General features: G+C 45.3%; 1 non-coding gene across 1 annotated transcript; it reads right to left on the reverse strand.

The window, feature by feature from the left end:
- Window positions 1-6,127: 6,127 nt before the first annotated feature.
- LOC114807174 lies at window positions 6,128-6,265 on the reverse strand. The gene has a single exon (XR_003755227.1). It is a non-coding gene; the product is annotated as a small nucleolar RNA SNORA7 (small nucleolar RNA).
- Between the last annotated feature and the right edge of the window lie 10,703 nt (window positions 6,266-16,968).

The following is a 16,968-nucleotide window of genomic DNA, read 5'->3' on the forward strand; positions in this document are numbered from 1 at the left end:
GGCAACAGATAGAGACAGTCCCTGCTGTTTGACGGACTTACAGTCTAATCGGGGGAGACAGACAGACAAGAACAATGGTAATAGAGTCAAGGGGAAGAACATCTCGTAAAAACAATGGCAACTAAACAGAATCAAGGGCAACTAAATAGAATCAAGGGCAACTAAACTTGAGGACTGTGGTTTTTTTGCTTCACAAAAGAGGCAAGTATCTGTCTGAGAGGGATCCTGTTGAATTCTGGTGGATGACACCAAAACGTTGTGAGCATACCGTGCTTTGCCATTTTTTTTTTCTTTTGGCCTGTTGAAGATTTGTTTCCTTTCCCACAGTTCTATCCGTGTGAAAATTTTCCTGTCTTGAGCCTCCCATCTAGCAGAATTCAGTCACAAAAGGGAGATCTTGGAGCATGAAAAAGCTTCCTTGGCAGGGAATCTCTGGTATTAAACTAGCTTCAGCTAAACTGAGTTAAAAAAGAAAAAAAAAAAAACCAAAACAGCCCAGGCAGCAGGCACCACTGAATCACTGCCAAATAAAAAATAGCAGCTGATACAGGAGTCCCCACTAAGGCATAAAGCCATTCAGCAGGAGATAGCACAATGTGGATGCCTTGTATATGGAGTCTGTTGTTGCATTTCTATTTTTAACTCAGCTTTTTAAACTTTGCTCCCCACCCACAACTCTGCCAAGAAAGGTCTTTTCTATAGTGGAAGTTACTTTGCATTTCTAATCATTCTTGCCTAGATTAATCAATCAATCATCTTCATTGAGCGCTTACCATGTGCAAGGCAACACAACAGTACTGCAGAGTTGGTAGACACATTCCATATCCACAAGAAGCTCACAGTCTAGATGGGGAGAAAGACATTAATGTAAATAAATAAATTACAGATATGTACATAAGTGCTGAGGGGATGAGGGAGGGGTGAATACAGGGAACAAATCAGGGCGATGCAGAAGGGAGTGGGAAAAGAGGAAATGAGGGCTTAGTGAAGGCCTCTGGAGGAGTTGTGCCTTCAATATAGCTTTGAAGGTGGGGCAAGTAAGACTCTGTCAAATGTCTGTCAGATGAGAAGCAGCGTGGCTTAGTGGAAAGAGCCTGGGCTTGGGAGTCAGAGGTCATGGGTTCTAATCCTGACTCTGCCACTTGTCAGCTATGTGACTCTGGGCAAGTCACTTAACTTCTCTGGGCCTCAGTTACCTCATCTGTGGTAACTGTGTTTACAGTTACCTCATCTGTAAAATGGAGATTAAGACTGTGATCCCCACAGGGGACAACCTGATTACCTTGTATCTACCCCAGTGCTTTGGAAAGTGCTTGGCACCTAGTAAGCACTTACCAAATACCCTCATTATTACTATTATTATTTTAAGAAGAGGAAGGGGGTTCCAGGCCAGAGACAGGTTGTGGGTAAAGGGTCGGTGGTGAGATAGATGAGATAGACTAGAGGGTCAATAAAATGAGTGGTCCATTCACTTTTCTAAAGAGTAGGAGGGGTCATCACGATGATTATACCAACATTCTGATATATAGGAAAGTAGCAGTAATAGGGCCTTGAATTGGTACATCCCTCTTAGATTGGGAGCCCCCCAGAGTGACAGGGACCATGTCTAAAAACCATCTGTGTTTTCTTTCCCAGCATTTAATCCAGTGCTCTGCACACAGTAAGTGCTTAATAAATACTATTACTGCTATTACAACTTTGTTTTTTCCAAAGCATTTATCTCATTTTGACCTCACAAGATCCCTGCCAGGAAAGGAGAAGCAGGTATTATTATCTCCATTTTACAAATGAGTAAACTGAAACTCAGAGAGGTCAAGTGGCCCTCCCAAGGCCACAGAACAGACAAATGGCAGAACCGAGGTCAGAACCCAAGACTCCCCACTCCCTAACCTGTAATCATTGGTAAGAAGGTTACTATTAGAGGAGTGACGTGTGCAGCCTGGGTTGTAGTAGGAGAGCAGCGAGGTGAGATAGGAGGGGGTAAGGTGATTGAGTGCTTTAAAGACAGGGGTGAGGAGTTTCTGTTTGATGCAGAGCTGGATGGGAAACCTCTGGAGGTTCTTGAGGAGTGGGGAAATGTAGTTTGAAACATGGGCTTGACTCTGTGCATTTAATAGGCTTAGAAGATTGTCTCAGGATGCCATCATACAATGTCTCAATAGGCCTAGAATAGAATTTCCCTGGTCAAGGATAGCACCAAGATTACAGGCTTGTGACAGCAAGGTTGGTGGTGCCATCTACAGTGATCGAAAAATCAGGGGAAGGACAGTGTTTGAGTGGAAAGATGGGGAGTTCTGTTTTAGACATGTTAAGCTGGAGGTGATGGGAGGCCATCCAAGTAGAGATGTCTTGAAGGCAGGAGGAAATGCAAGACTCCAGAGAGGGAAAGAGATCAGAGCTGGAGTTGTAGATTTGGGAATCATCTGCATAGCGGTGACAGTTGAAGCCATGTAAGCGAATGAGTTCCCCAAGAGCGTGGGTGTAGTTGGAGAATGGAAGGAGACCCAGAACTGAACCTTGAAGGACACCCATAGCTAGAATGGGAGGCAGTGGAGGAGCCCGCCAGAGACTGAGAATGAGTGGCCAGAGAGATAGGAGGAGCATCAGGAGAGGACACTGTCGGTGCAGCCCAAGTTGGGTAATGTTGCCAAGAGCGTTACCGTACGATGTCCCTTTGGAGCATTGGTACATGATCCCATGAGGCTTAGAGTAGAATGTCCCTGGAGAGCTGCCATACAGAGTTTCAAGAGGTCTGTATTGGAATGTTCCTTATGGGCCACTGTACATTGTACCAAGAGGACTAAAGAAGACTGTCCCTGAGAAGACCATATATTGTCCCAAGAGAGCTACCAGAGAATGTCCTGGAAGATTCACCATATTTTGTTCCAACAGGGCTAATGTAGAATGTTCCCAAGCATCCACAGTAAGAGGCCTACATTAGAATGACCCTGGGTGGCTACCATATATTGTCCCAAGACGCTTACAGCAGAATAATAATAATTCTGAAATGTGTTAAGCACTCAGTATGTGTCAACCCCTCTTCTAAGCACTGGGATAGATACCAGTTAATCAGGTCATTCAGAAACAATCAATGGTATTTATATTTTTTATTTAATGGTATTTAAGAGCTTACTATGTTCATTCATTCATTCAATAGTATTTATTGAGCACTTACCATGTGCAGAGCACTGTACTAAGCGCTTGGAATGAACAAGTCGGCAACAGATAGAGACGGTCCCTGCCGTTTGACGGGCTTACAGTCTAATCGGGGGAGACGGACAGACAAGAACAACGGCAATAAATAGAGTCAAGGGGAAGAACATCTTGTAAAAACAATGGCAACTAAATAGAATCAAGGCGATGTACATTTCATTAACAAAATAAATAGGGTAATAAATATATACAGTTGAGCAGACGAGTACAGTGCTGAGGGGATGGGAAGGGAGAGGAGGAGGAGCAGAGGGAAATGGGGGGAAAAGAGGGTTAAGCTGCAGAGAGATGAAGGGGGGTGGTGGTAGAGGGAGTAGAGGGAGAAGAGGAGCTCAGTCTGGGAAGGCCTCTTGGAGGAGGTGAGTTTTAAGTAGGGTTTTGAAGAGGGGAAGAGAATCAGTTTGGCGGAGGTGAGGAGGGAGGGCGTTCCAGGACCACGGGAGGATGTGGCCCAGGGGTCGACGGCGGGATAGGCGAGACCAAGGGAGGGTGAGGAGGTGGGCGGCAGAGGAGCGGAGCGTGCGGGGTGGGCGGTAGAAAGAGAGAAGGGAGGAGAGGTAGGAAGGGGCAAGGTGATTTAGAGCCTTGAAGCCTAGAGTGAGGAGTTTTTGTTTGGAGCGGAGGTTGATAGGCAACCACTGGAGTTGTTTAAGAAGGGGAGTGACATGCCCAGTCACTGCCACTATGTGTCAGGCACTGTTCTAAACGCTGGGGTAGATACAAGATTTACAGGTTTCGACACAGTCCACATCCCAAACGGGGCTCACAGTCTTAATCCCCATTTTGCAAATGAGATAACTGGAGCACAGAGAAATGAAGCAGACAAGCTTCCCTTCCTTTCCAAAATCTTAGAATGAGTCGTCTACAATCGATGCTTAGAATTCCTTAACTCCCATTCTCTCCTAGACCCCCTCCAATCTGGCCTCCGTCCCCTCCACTCTACCGAGACTGCTCTCTCTAAGGTAACCCATGACCTCCTTCTTGCCAAATCCATTGGCTCCTACTCCATTCTGATCCTCCTTGACCTCTCTGCTGCCTTTGACACTGTCGACCATTCCCTCCTCCTTCATACCTTATCTCACCTTAGCTTCACGGACTCCGTCCTCTCCTGGTTCTCCTCTTACCTCTCTGGCCAGTCATTCTCGGTCTCCTTCGCTGGAGCCTCCTCCCCCTCCCATCCTTTAACTATTGGAGTTCCTCAAGGGTCAGTTCTTGGCCCTCTTCTGTTCTCCATTTACACTCACTCCCTCGGTGAACTCATTCGCTCTCACGGCTTTGACTACCATCTCTACGCAGATAACACGCAGATCTACATCTCCGCCCCGTCCTCTCCCCCTCCCTTCAGGCTCGCATCTCCTCCTGCCTCCAGAACGTCTCCACCTGGATGTCGGCCCGCCACCTAAAACTCAACCTGAGCAAGACTGAGCTCCTCATCTTCCCTCCCAAACCCGGTCTTCTCCCAGACTTCCCTATCACCGTGGATGGCACAACCATCCTTCCCGTCTCTAGGGCCCGCAATCTCGGTGTCATCCTTGACTCGTCTCTCTCGTTCACCCCACACATCCTATCTGTTACCAAGACCTGCCGGTTTCACCTCTACAATATCGCCAAGATCCGCCCTTTCCTCTCCACCCAAACGGCTACCTTACTGCTACGGGCTCTCGTTATATCCCGGCTAGACTACTGTGTCAGCCTTCTCTCTGACCTCCCTTCCTCCTCTCTCGCCCCGCTCCAGTCTATTCTTCACTCCGCTGCCCGGCTCATCTTCCTGCAGAAACGATCTGGGCATGTCACTCCCCTTCTTAAACAACTCCAGTGGTTGCCTATCAACCTCCGCTCCAAACAAAAACTCCTCACTCTAGGCTTCAAGGCTCTCCATCACCTTGCCCCTTCCTACCTCTCCTCCCTTCTCTCTTTCTACTGCCCACCCCGCACGCTCCGCTCCTCTGCCGCCCACCTCCTCACCGTCCCTCGGTCTCGCCTATCCGGCCGTCGACCCCTGGGCCACGTCCTCCCGCGGTCCTGGAACGCCCTCCCTCCTCACCTCCGCCAAACTGATTCTCTTTCCCTCTTCAAAACCTTACTTAAAAATCACCTCCTCCAAGAGGCGTTCCCAGACTGAGCTCCTCTTCCCCCTCTACTCCCTCTGCCATCCCCCCTTTACCTCTCCGCAGCTAAAGCCTCATTTTCCCCTTTTCCCTCTGCTCCTCCACCTCTCCCTTCCCATCCCCACAGCACTGTACTCGTCCGCTCAACTATATATATTTCCATTACCCTATTTATTCTGTTAATGAATTGTACATCGCCTTGATTCTATTTAGTTGCCATTGTTTTTACGAGATGTTCTTCCCCTTGACTCTATTTATTGCCATTGTTCTTGTCTGTCCGTCTCCCCCGATTAGACTGTAAGCCCGTCAAACGGCAGGGACTGTCTCTATCTGTTGCCGACTTGTTCATCCCAAGCGCTTAGTACAGTGCTCTGCACATAGTAAGCGCTCAATAAATACTATTGAATGAATGAATGAATGGAGGTGGGACAAGTGGTGCAGGTGGCATTAGAACCCATAACCTCTGACTCTAAAGCCCGTGCTTTCCACTAAGCCACACTGCTTTTCTAATTAGGTTGGACACAGTCCCTGTCCCACGTGGGGCTCACAGTCTTAGTCTCCATTTTACAGATAAGGGAACTGAGGCCCAGAGAAGTAAAGTAACTTACCCAAGGTCACAATCTATGCCTCTATCTCGACTGTAAGTGCCTTGAGGGCCAACTCTACTGTAACTCTATGGTAGTGGATCCAAAGAGTTTTTTTGGTAAAAATCCAGATGTGGTTTGCCATTGCGTCCCTCCGTGCAGTAAACTTGAGTCTCTGCCCTTGATTCTCTCCTGTGCTGCTGCTGCCCAGCACAGGGAGTTTTGACTTGTAGCAGATTGCCTGCCACTCGCTAGCCACTGCCCAAGCTAGGAATGGAATGGATATGCCTCTGCCTGACTCTCCCTCCTGTAGTCGAGACTGGTAGAGGACTGGGAAATCTCCAGGTGTGACCCTGAGAGGCTTGGGAGAGTACAATATAACAATAAACAGATACATTCCCTGCCTACAATGAACTTACAGTCTATAGAGGGAGGCAGACATTAATAGAAATAAATAAATTACAGATATGCACACAAATGTTGAGGGGCTGGGGGGGGGATGGATAAAAGGAGCAAGGCAGGGTGATGCAGAAGGGAGTGGGAGAAGAGGAAAGAGGGAACAGTAGTTCTGTTTGATGCAGGGGTGGATGGGCAACCTTTAGAGGTTCTAGTGGAGCAGGAAGATGTGGACTGAATGGTTGTGTAGAAAAATGATCTGGGCAGCAGAGTGAAGTATGGACTGGTGTGGGGAGAAATTGGAGATGGGGAGGTCAGCAAGGAGGCTGATGCTGTAATCAAGGCATGACAGGATAAGTGCTTGGATCCATGTGGTAGCAATTTGGATGGAGAGGAAAGGTGGGTTTTTACCAATGTTATGAAGATAGAACTGAGAGGATTTGGTAACAGATTGAAAATGTGGATTGAATGAAAAAGATACCTCAAGGATAATGCCAAAGTCATGGGCTTCTGAGACAGGTAGTATGGTGGTTCTGTCTACAGTAATGGGAAAGTCAGGGGGAGGACAGGGTGTGAGTGAAAGATGAGAAGTTCTGTTTTGGACATGTTAAGTTTGAGGTATCAGCAGGACATCCAAATAGAGATATCCTGAAGGCAGAAGGAAATATGAGACTGCAGAGAAGGAAAGTGATCAAGGCTGGAGTAACAGTGAAATGGCTTTGAAATTATGATTTTGACTTTGTTGCTTAGTTTCTATCACACAGAAAAGCACCTAGAGACAATTATTACTTCTGAATTGAAAAACCAATTTGAGTAACAAATCATGAAGAAAATCTGTAATGCAGAGAAATAATCTCTCTGCTATCACATACTTTGTTGGATAAATGAACCTCTTTTGTATAATAGCATAGTGGTGATGGTGATGATTGTGATGATGATGTTGATAATGATGATAAGAAGTATTTATTAAGCTCTGTCTGTGTACAAAACACTGGAAATACAATTAATCAGATCAGGTACAGTTCCTATCTCACCAGGAGGCTCACAATCTAAGAGGCAGCATGCTCTAGTGGATAGGGCACGGGCCTGGGAGTCAGAAGGACCTGGGTTCTAATCCTGGCTCTGCTACATATTTAACTTTTTGACCTTGGGCAAGTCACTTTACTTCTCTGTGCCTCAGTTATCTCATCTGTAAAATGGAGATTAAGACTCTGAGCCTTATGTGGGATAGGGACTGTGTCCAACCTGATTAGCTTGTATCTATCCTAGCTCTTAGAACAATGCTTGACATATAGTAAGCGCTTAACAAATTCCATCATCATTATTATTATTGTTATTATTTCACAGATGAGGAAACTGAGGCTCACAGAAAGGTCACAAAGCAAGGAAATGGAAGAGTCAGGATTAAAACTCAAGTCTCCTGACTCCCATTCTCAGGTTCTTTCTGCATGTTCCAACACTTAGAACAGTGCTTGACACATAGTAAGCACTTAACAAATACCATAATAATTATGAGAAACAGTGTTGCCTAGTGGAAAGAGCATGAGCCTGGGGATTAATGGAACTGTGATGCTAAACATGTCATTTAAGCTCTCTGGTTCTCAGTTTCCTCATATGTAAACTAGGTATATGACACCTGCTCTCTCTCCTTTTTAGACTGCCCTGCCATGTGCCCTGTGGGCACTTATCCTATCCCACCTTGACTATTGTATCAGCCTCCTCACTAACCTCCCTGCCTTCTGTCTCTCCCTTATCCAGTCTCTACTTCTCTCTGATGCCCTGATTTATTTTTCTAAAAAAATTCTGTCCATGTTTCCCCACTCCTTAGGAACCTCTAAGGGTTGCCCATCCACCTCCGCATCAAATAGAAACTCCTTACCCTAGGCTTTAAAGCATTCAATTAGCTTGCCTCCCTTCTACCTTACCTCACAGATTTCCTACTATGACCCAGCCCGCACACTCTGCTCCTCTAATGCCAACCTATTTCCTGTACCTCGGTCTCTTTTATCTTGCTGCAACACCTTGCCCACATCTTCCCTCTGTCCTGGAACTTCCTCCCCATTTCTATACAAAAGATCATCTACTGTCTCCATAACCAAAGCCTCCCCTGCTTAAGTCCTCATTTTCCCCTATTCCATTTCCTTCTGTGTCATCTACATACTTGGATTTGTACCATTTAAGCATTTGATATTCACCCCATCCTCAGCCCCACAGCACTTATATACATATCATAATGTATTTTAATGTCTGTCTCCCCCTCTAGCCTTTAAGCGTCTTGTGGACAGCAAACATGTCTGCAAACTCTGTTTTAGTGTATTCTCCCAAGCACATAGGGATTGTCTCTATCTGCTACCGAATTGTACTTTCCAAGCACTTAGTACAGTGCTCTGCACCTATATCTACCCCAGAAACTGGCACACAGTAAAAACTTATTAAAGACTCTAATGAGCAACAACTTGGTCTGAGGAATCAGTGAAGCACTTCATTGTTATCTTACTGATCCATTGTCTCCAATCAATCAATCAATCAATCAATCAGTGGTATTTATTGAGTCTTTACTGCGTGCAGAGCACTGTAACAAGTACTTGGGAGAGTACAAGAGTCTGTAGACATGATCCTTGCCCTAAAAAAGCTTGCAATCTAATACTTTACCTGAACAAACCAAACCACTCATACTGAATGCTAGCAAACCTGTAATATCTGCCAGATTTTCTGTATATTTTTCATTTGATGTCTGTTATTCCCTTTCAATTTGAAAAGGAGATCACAACAGACAGAGATCCACAAACTGTTTCTTCTTGTTGGAAATCATTGTTAACACTGTTTTTGGAATAAAACATGAGTAGCAACATGAGTTTTATTGATTACCATTACCCTGTCTTCTCCATTTTCATGCTGTGTCTTCCTCCTATATTTTTTCCTGTTTTACCAAAGTAAAAAGGGTGGTGTTTTTTATTAATTAAAGTAAGGCTTTTGTGATTTTGATGTATAGATACCCCTGTAAGAATTTCTGGAAAATGTGAAAAACTACTCAAAGAATAAAGAAAACTTAGGTCAGATAAATGCCTATTTTACTTTAAGAGATGATATTGCAGAACTTTGGAAGTCAGGAAAGTTGCCTGCTGTGTGATCTTGAGCAAGTCACTTCCTCCCCATCCAAACTGCTACCTTGCTGGTACAAGCTCTCATAATATCCCGACAAGATTATTGTCTCAGCCTCCTCTCTGATCTCCCTTCCTCCTTTCCCTCCCTGCTCCAGTCTATTCTTGATTCCGCAGCCCGCATCATCTTCCTACAGAAACGCTCTGGGCATGTCACTCCCCTCCTCAAAAACCTCCAATGGTTGCCTATCAACCTTTGCAAGAAACGAAAACTCCTCACTCTTGGCTTCAAAGCTCTCCATCACCTTGCCCCCTCCTACCTCACCTCCCTGCTCTCCTTCTACAACCCACCCCTCACACTCCGCTCCTCTGCCACTCACCTCCTCAGGGTGCCTTGTTCTTGCCTGTCCCGCTGTCAACCCCGGCCCACATCCTACCGCTGTCCTGGTATGCCCTCCTTCCCTACGTCCACCAAACTAACTCTCTTCCCCTCTTCAAAGCCCTACTGAGAGCTCACCTCCTCCAGGAGGCCTTCCCAGACTGAGCCCTCCCTTTCCCTCTGCCCCTTCTGCCTTCCCCAGTCCCCCACTCCCTCCCTCTGCTCTTCCCCCTTCCCCTCCCCATAGCACTTGTGTATATTTGTATATATTATTTATCACTGTATTTATTTGTTAATGATGTGTATATATCTATGATTCTATTTATCTTGATGGTATTGACGCCTGACTACTTGTTTTGTTTGGTTGTCTGTCTCCCCCATTTAAACTGTGAGCCTGTTGTTGGGCTGTTCCTGAGTTGTACATTTCAAGAGCTTAGTACAGTGCTCTGCACAGAGTAAGCGCTCAATAAATACGATTGAATGAATGAATGAACCTCTCTGGACTTCAGCTTCCTCGATGGTAAAAAGGAGATCAGATAGTGCCTCTCTCCCTTCTTACAGATTGTGAGACTGCATCCAGGGACTGCATCCACCACCGCACTTATTTAATAATGATAATAATAATAATAACAATAATAGTCTAAATACTGGGGTAGATAAAAGAAAATCAGGTCAGAAAAGGTCCTTGCTCACAGTCTAGTAACATAATAAGCAGTTAATGTATACCATTATAAGGAGGCTCATTTTAAAATATAAGTAACTCTTTTTACCGATATTAATTATGAGAATAATTTTCTGGCCACCATGTGGTTTCAGAATCCCAAACTGCTTCCATGATTTAGCTCTCCTGTCCTGATAGCCTCTGGAAGTACAGAAAGTTCAATAAATTGAATGAGAATTTGGAAGAAAGTCTAAGTGTCCAGTCTGTGCTTGCATTTTCTGTGGTCTTTTTGACTCTAATCGCTTTGTACTACTTAGAAGAAATTGCTCATTAAGCTCAAATAATGAGAGCAATAGTCTAAATTTGCTATCAAAATTGCCATCAAAATTCTAGGGGCAAGTGGTGTTGGCAGTCTTGCCACTGATCACCAGGTATTTTCTATCAATAAGAAGTTTTTGACTTCATTTCCATTGCCAGTAAAGGATGAGCTTTTTACTGCTGTTTTTTCCAAGGGCCTCTCTCGGCTTACCTTGAACCTGGGACCTTTTCCTGATTTCATCAGAGGGAGCTTGCTTACAGCACATGGTAAAACAGCAGGTCTCTTGGTTGGCATTTGCCTTTATTGAAGGCACTGGTTGCTGGGGAAAGGACATTTCATTTTATAATCTGAAGTGCCTTGTATGTGTTAGCCCTGAAAGCAGGCATTGTGTCTACCAACTCTATCGGACCACCCCCGCCCCCACCCACTACAAGCGCTTAATATTGTGCTATGAACACATTAAGAGCTCAGTAAATAACACGGACTGATTGACTGCCTACCAATTCTGTTGTATTGTAACAATAATATTAATTTTGGTATTTGTTAAGCTCTTACTATGTGCCAAGCACTTTACTAATCGCTAAGGTAGATACAAGATAATCAGGCCCCACGGGGACTCACAGTCTAAATAGAAGGGAGAACAGATATTGAATCCCCATTTTGCAGTTGAAGGAACTGAGGCACAGATGATTGAAGTGACTTGCCCAAGGACATATAGCAGACACATAGTGCAACTGGGATTAGAACTCAGGTCCTCTGACACTCAGGCCTGTACACTTGTCATTAGGCCACACTGCTGCACTAGTGCTTAGCATAGTGCTTTGCACTATGAGCTCATGCTCTGCACTGTGAGCTCATTGTGTCCAAAACAGAGCTCCTCATCTTCCCTCCCAAATCCTGTCCTCTCCCAAACTTTCCCATTACTGTAGAAGGCACAACCATCCTTCCTGTCTCACAAGCCTTTCATTCAATAGTATTTCAATAATATTTATTGAGCGCTTACTATGTGCAGAGCACTGTACTAAGCGATTGGAATGAACAAGTCGGCAACAGATAGAGACAGTCCCTGCCATTTGATGGGCTTACAGTCTAATCGGGGGAGACAGACAGACAAGAACAATGGCAATAAATAGAGTCAAGGGGAAGAACATCTCGTAAAAACAATGGCAACTAAATAGAATCAAGGCGATGTACATTTCATTAACAAAATAAATAGGGTAATGAAAATATATACAGTAACCTGTATACAAGCCTGTAACCTGGGTGTCATTCTTGACCCCGCTCTCTCATTCAACCCACACATCCAATCCGTCACCAAATCCTGTTGGCCTCACCTTCACAGCATCACTAAGATCCACCCTTTCCTCTCCATCCAAACTGCTACCAGCAGCGTGGCTTAGTGGAAAGAGCCTGGACTTCGGAGTCAGAGGTCATGGGTTCGACTCCCGACTCTGCCACTTGTCAGCTGTGTGACTGTGGGCAAGTCACTTAACTTCTCTGTGCCTCAGTTACCTCATCTGTAAAATGGGGATTAACTGTGAGCCTCACGTGGGACGACCTGATTACCCTGTATCTCCCCCAGCGCTTAGAACAGTGCTCGGCACATAGTAAGCGCTTAACAAATACCAACATTATTATTATTAATCACTCATCCTATCCCACCTAGATTACTGGATCACTTACTTTCTGATCTTCCAACCTGCTGTCTCTACTTCACTCTGCTGCCCGGATTGTCTTTTTACATAAACGCTCAGGACATGTCACCCCCTTCCTCAGAAATCTCCAGTTGTTGCTTGTCTGTCTCCATCCCAAACAAAAACTCCTTAATATTGGCTTTAAAGCTCTCCATGCCCCCTCCTACCTCACCTCTCTTCTCTCCTTCTACAACCGAGCCACTACACTTCGCTCCTCTGGTGCCGCTAACCTCTTCACTGTCCCATGATCTTGCCTGTCTTGCTGGTGACCCCTGGCCCATATCCTACGTCTGGCCTGGAATGCCCTCCCTCCTCACATCCGCCAGACAATTACTCTCCCCCACTTTAAAGACTTACTGAAAGCACTACTCCTCCAAGAGGGCTTCCCAGACTAAACCCCACTTTTCCTCATCTCTCACTCCCTTCTGCATTGTCCTGACTTACTCCCTTTGCTCTTGCCCCTCTCCCGAGCCCACAGCATTTATGTACATATTGGTAATTTTATTTATTTATATTGATGCCTACTTACTTGTATTGATGTCTGTCTCCCATGCTCTAGACTGTGAGCTCATTGTGGGCAGAGATTGTCTCATTTTATTGCTGTATTGCACTTTCCCAAGCACTTAGTACAGTGATCTGCACACAGTAAGTGCTCAACAATTGAATGAATGAATGAATGAATGAATGAATGGGCGGGGGTTGTCACTGTTTATTGTTGTATTGTACTTTCCCAAGCATTTAGTAATGATAATAATAATAACAATACTGATGGTATTAAGTGCTTACTATGTGCCAAGCACCGTTCTAAGTGCTGGGGGAGATACAAGGTCATCAGATTGTCCCACGTGGGGCTCACAGTCTTCATCCCCATTTTATGGATGAGGTCACTGAGGCACAGAGAAGTGAAGTGACTTGCCCAAAGTCACACAGATGACAAGTGGCGGAGCGAGGATTGGAACCCATGACCTCTGTGCTACAGTGCTCTGCACTGTAAGCACTCAATAAATATGATTAAATGAATGAATAATAATAATAATGATAATGTTGGTATTTGTTAAGTGCTTACTATGTGCCAAGCACTGTTCTATATCTAAGTGCTGGCACTGTTCTAAGAGCTACTCTAAGTGTTAGTAAATAACACTGATTGTTTGATTGATAGTCCTCTATTTTCTTGGAATTTGCTTGGCTTCCCTTGTGAAACTAGGAAACCTGGCCTGACTAGGAGGCAGGGCTACCTCAGTCTGTGAGACTGGCACTGCTATATCCCACCCATCCCACCCCTCTCATTCTTTTCAAGCTCTTGATCCATGCATGCAAACCCAAATATCTTTCTGGAAGGGAGTGAGGGGAATAACAATAATGACAACCATCATCATCATAATAATCATTATCCTCATCGTGACTGTGGTATTTGTTAAGTGCTTATCTTGTGCAGAGCAATGTGCTTAACAATAGGGTAGATAGAATCAAATCAGACATAGGCTCTTTCCCACTGGGGTTTAACAGTCTAAGGGAGTGGAGGTGATGGGTATATAATCAATTAATCAATCAATGGTATTTAGTGAGTGCTTACTGGATGAAGAGCACTGTACTAAGGGCTTGGAAAAGTACAATGCAACAGTGTAGGTAGGCATGATCGCTGCCGAGCAGGAGTTTACAATCTGCAGAAGGAGACAGACATTAAAATAGATTAGGGCTAGGGGAAATAGTAGAATGTAAGAATATTAACCTAAATGTTGTGGGGCTGGGGTGAGTATCAAGGTGCTTAATCCCCATTTTGCAGAGGAAGAAACTAAGGCACAGAGAAGCTAAGTGACTTGGCCAAGGTCACACAACCGGGGAAGTGGCGGAGTTAGGATTAGAATCCATTTCTCTTGCCTCCCTTTTTCCCACTAGGCCACGCTACTTCTGCGATGGGAGAACATAGTATCAAAATGTATTGCTATGCTTTTTGAAAATATACTTTTATATTACCATTTCTTTTACAATCAATTCCAATGGTTTCTACTTGAGTTCCTCACAGCCCTATCACAAACCTTGACAAGGATCCAGGTAAAGAGAATTAGATATTTGATAAGGAAAAGTTTTATGAGTTCTAACATGTTGACAGAGTTATCAAAGAATACAACTATGATGATATAGATAATTTAATGAAGGGTTGTGGCAAATATTTTCATACAAATAGACAATTTCCTCAACTGGATAGAAATGTTTTGCCTCATAACAATGGAAAGAACAGGAATTGAACATGTCCAATACTACCTCTTCTTGATAGAGTTTACAATTGAAATTTCATAATTCTTAATTGTAATAAGTTGAATATGTTTATGGCATATGGGTTTATTTCCTATTCTGTTCTCTTTTTTGTATTCATCTACTCCACTGCGAGCTCTAAGGAATGCACTGAAAGGGAAAATCAGACCCTCTCCTTGTTTAGAAACAAATCAAAACAAGAGTAAACAAGAATTCTCCCTCTCCACCGTCACTTCCAGTCAAATCAATAACTGAGAAAAATAATGATAATTTCAGAAAATGTTCAAAGCAGAACATTGAAAATGACAGGCTATATTAGCCATTTTCAGGACTAGACCAGAGCAGGAGTCCCCTTGTTTGTACAACATTTGTACAATTGTGTATATTGTATCACTGATAGTGCATTTCTGATGCAATAGGATGATTTCCAGAGGGCTTGCTCTTGACTTACATCTGTATGAACCATTTGAGCTAATCTTGTTTAATATTGTCAGATGGGATTTTTCTAATCCTCAAAGTCATCTAATCCATTCTGAAATGGCTCTTCTGGGCTCCAAATTACTGTAGCTTAAAAGGCATCAGATATATCCACAAGCACACATAGAAACATGCACTTGGACACCCAAAGGCACACACACACACAGAGGGTCTTTCCAACTTTTTTGAGAATCCTTGGTCCTCATCCTGTCTTCCTATGCAGATGACACACAAATGTACATCTCTGCCCCTGTCCTTTCCCCCTCCCTTCAGTCCCGTATCTCCTCCTGCCTCCAGGACGTCTCTACCTGGATGTCTGCACACCACCTAAATCTCAACATGTCCAAAACTGAGCTCCTCATCTTCCCTCCCAAGCCCTGTCCTCTTCCTGACTTCCCTATCACTGTGGATGGTATGACCATCCTTCCCGTCTCTCAAGCCCACAACCTCGATGTTATCCTTGACTCAGCTCTCTCATTCTCCCCACACATCCAATCCGTCACCAAGACCTGCCGGTCTCACCTTTATAATATCACCAAGATCCGCCCTTTCCTCTCCACCCAAACGGCTGTTTTACTGGTACAGGCTCTCATAATACCCGGCTGGATTATTGTGTCAACATTCTCTCTGATCTCCCATTAACTCCCATTAACTCCCATTAACTCCTTAACTCCCATTCTCTCCTAGACCCCCTCCAATCTGGCTTCCGTCCCCTCCACTCTACCGAGACTGCTCTCTCTAAGGTCACCCATGACCTCCTTCTTGCCAAATCCAATGGCTCCTACTCCATTCTAATCCTCCTTGACCTCTCTGCTGCCTTTGACACTGTCGACCATCCCCTCCTCCTCCATACCTTATCTCACCTTGGCTTCACGGACTCTGTCCTCTCCTGGTTCTCCTCTTACCTCTCTGGCCGGTCATTCTCGGTCTCCTTCGCTGGAGCCTCCTCCTCCTCCCATCCTTTAAGTGTTGGAGTTCCTCAAGGGTCAGTTCTTGGCCCTCTTCTGTTCTCCATTTACACTCACTCCCTCGGTGAACTCATTCGCTCTCACGGCTTTGACTACCATCTCTACGCAGATGACACGCAGATCTACATCTCCGCCCCTGTCCTCTCCCCCTCCCTTCAGGCTTGCATCTCCTCCTGCCTCCAGGACGTCTCCACCTGGATGTCGGCCCGCCACCTAAAACTCAACATGAGCAAGACTGAGCTCCTCATCTTCCCTCCCAAACCCGGTCCTCTCCCAGACTTCTCTATCACCGTGGATGGCACGACCATCCTTCCCGTCTCTCAGGCCCGCAATCTCGGTGTCATCCTTGACTCGTCTCTCTCGTTCACCCCACACATCCTATCCGTTACCAAGACCTGCCGGTTTCACCTCTACAATATCGCCAAGATCCGCCCTTTCCTCTCCACCCAAACGGCTACCTTACTGTTACGGGCTCTCGTTACATCCCAGCTAGACTACTGTGTCAGCCTTCTCTCTGACCTCCCTTCCTCCTCTCTCGCCCCGCTCCAGTCTATTCTTCACTCCGCTGCCCGGCTCATCTTCCTGCAGAAACGATCTGGGCATGTCACTCCCCTTCTTAAACAACTCCAGTGGTTGCCCATCAACCTCCGCTCCAAACAAAAACTCCTCACTCTAGGCTTCAAGGCTCTCCATCACCTTGCCCCTTCCTACCTCTCCTCCCTTCTCTCTTTCTACCACCCACCCCGCACGCTCCGCTCCTCTGCCGCCCACCTCCTCACCGTCCCTCGGTCTCGCCTATCCCGCCGTCGACCCCTGGG

The sequence above is a fragment of the Ornithorhynchus anatinus genome, chromosome X1 (genome assembly GCF_004115215.2).
Source record: "Ornithorhynchus anatinus isolate Pmale09 chromosome X1, mOrnAna1.pri.v4, whole genome shotgun sequence".
NCBI lineage: Eukaryota > Metazoa > Chordata > Mammalia > Monotremata > Ornithorhynchidae > Ornithorhynchus > Ornithorhynchus anatinus.